The sequence below is a fragment of the Dipodomys merriami genome, unplaced genomic scaffold (assembly GCF_024711535.1).
Source record: "Dipodomys merriami isolate MVZ:Mamm:240054 unplaced genomic scaffold, mDipMer1.0.p SCAF_8, whole genome shotgun sequence".
NCBI classification, from domain to species: domain Eukaryota; kingdom Metazoa; phylum Chordata; class Mammalia; order Rodentia; family Heteromyidae; genus Dipodomys; species Dipodomys merriami.
The window spans coordinates 8,943,296-8,945,778 of NW_027206401.1; the positions used below are offsets into that span (position 1 = coordinate 8,943,296).

The 2,483-nt window shown below is 43.8% G+C and overlaps 1 pseudogene; it reads right to left on the bottom strand.

Moving 5' to 3' along the window:
- Positions 1–1,738: 1,738 nt before the first annotated feature.
- Positions 1,739–2,258, bottom strand: LOC138819352 (large ribosomal subunit protein eL24-like; annotated as a pseudogene).
- Positions 2,259–2,483: the final 225 nt, after the last annotated feature.

A 2,483-nucleotide genomic window follows, 5' to 3' on the forward strand; every position in this document is an offset into this window, starting at 1 on the left:
AAGAGGTGCAGCTGTAGCGCTCACTGGACACAGATGAACGTGAAAGGTACAACTTGTGGGTGGAGACAGGAGGGAGGGACTGGGAGAGAGTGGGAGAACAGAAGATACTGTATGAAAGGAAATGTTCCCATTACCTGACTTGTGCAATTGTAATCCCTCTGTACATCACCTCTATAATAACAATAAAGTAAATTCATTTTTTTAAAAAAGAACATATAACCTCCCAACGTGGTAGTGTTTTCAAAATGGTGGAACAATTCTACATTGTCACTAGTGATGTACAAAGTTCTTTTCCTCCTCTTCTCCAACACTTGGTAGCTCTTGTCTGTTCTAACAGGTGTAAGGTGACTTCTCACTGTGGGTTTTTTTTGTTTGTTTGTTTTGTTTTGCTTTGTTTTTTGTCAGTTGTGGGCCTGAATTCTGGGCCTGGGCGCTGTCCCTCAGCTCTTCAAGGCTAGCACTCTACCACTTGTATCACAACACCACTTCTGGCTTTTTCTGCTTATGTGGTGCTAAGGAATCAAACCCAGGGCCTCATGCATGCAAGGCAGTCTACCACTGAGCTACCTTCCCAGACCCTCACTGTGGTTTTGATTTACATTTCCCTGCTGCTGCTGCTGCTGCTGCTGCTGCTGCTGCTGCTGCTGCTGCTGCTGATGACAATGACAATGACTGCGGTGATGATGTTTGTACTGAGAACCATGTCATTTGCTGGTTTGCCTTTTCTTTGTTTTCTTTGGAGAAATGTCTCTTCAGGTTATTTGAGAATTTTGAAATTTAAGTTGTTCTGTTTGCTGTTGAGTTCTGGGATATTGACTCCTTAGCTGATAGATGAATCACAATCTTTTCCTCCCACCACATTGACTGTCTTCTCCTTTTGTTGATTTGTTTCTTTATGGTGCAAAATCTTTTTAAGTTTGTTTGTTGAATTCTGTTTGTTGCCTGTACTTTGAGGGCCATAGCTATAACATCAAGGTGAAGCATGAGGAGATGATCCATTTTCTTCTAGTGATTTTGTGGTTTCAGATCTTACATGTAGCCTTCAGTCTGTATAGGAAGCCAGAGACACTTAGCCTGCTTTTGTTTTCTTAATCTTGGCCTCAATTCTTCTCTTAAGACCAGGTGATGAGTCCCAAATCAGTCCCCCAACTTCCCTTTTGCTCACTGAACACAGGTCTACACACATTTTGTTGTGGTTGTTGTTTTGTTTCAGGATTTTAGTGCCAATCCCTAAGAGGAAATGACAAGATGACTCCAATAAAGGTTTGTGGTGGTGGTCCTTTTGCTAACTTCTTCCCAACAGAACACTTCTCTTTATTTACTTATTGTATTTATTTATTTGTCAGTCATGGGGCTTGAACTCTGGGCCTGGTTACTGTCCCTGAGTTCTTCAGCTCCAGGTGAGTACTCTACCCCTTGAGCCACTGTGCCACTTCTGGTTTTCTGGTGGAGATAAGTGTGAAGGACTTTCTTGCCCAGGCTGGCTTTGAACCAGGATCCTCAGATCTCAGCCTGCTGAGTAGCTAGAATTACAGGCATGTGCCATCAGCACTTGGCTAATACTTCTTTTTGTTTTTAAAAATTATCTTTAAGTAGTTGGACAAAGGGTTTCAATTCAAGTTGTCAGTTTATAAGGATGATGCATCTTGAGCGATGCCATCTCTCTCTCTCTCTCTCTCCCTCTTTTTTTTTTTTTGAGTTACAGATAGACCTTTATTTCAAAATCTAATCTGCCAAACTAGAGTTTTCCAGCAACTCAGGGAGCAGAAACCTTCACAGGCTTCACAATCTTTTGCTTAGGTGTGGCCTTTGTGGGAGCCTTAGTAGCAGCCATTGCTGTCTTCTTGGATGCAGCTATTGCTGTCTTCTTGGATGCAGCTATTGCTGACTTCTTGGATGCCTGCTTAGCCTTTTTTGCTTCCTTGGCAGCCCTGATAGCTTGCTCTCGCTGAGCCTTTCTAACTTCTGGTTTCTGATTCCTCTTGGCCATTATATCGCAAGAGATGCACCAGTAATGGCCTTTTGGAATTTGACTGCATGACGGGTCCTTTTCTTTTGAATTTCTTCCAACTGTCCCTTTTTGTGCTTTCTTCTGTAGAGGACAGTCCAGTTTATCTGTTAGGATTCCTCTTGGAAAGGAAGGCTGACTTGCATTTTGCATTAAGAAACTGGAAAACCTTCCCGTTGGTCTGGGCATAGCACCTCCCGTGCCCGGGGTAGATCTTGTACCCGCTGAAACGGCAGAGTTCGACCTTCATGGTGGCTGATGCCATCTCTTTTATCCACGCCACTTCTTCCAAGTCACCCTCCATCTCCTCACCTTTCCTCCCATAAAGACTTTGCATCTGACTCTCAAGGTTACAGATGTGATCAAGAAAGTGGGAAATGGGATCTGAACCTTGGCAGTGTGGCCCGGGTGGGGAGGAAGGATGATGAATGGGGACACTCTGATCGGGAAGTGCTGGACACACACATGGACAAGT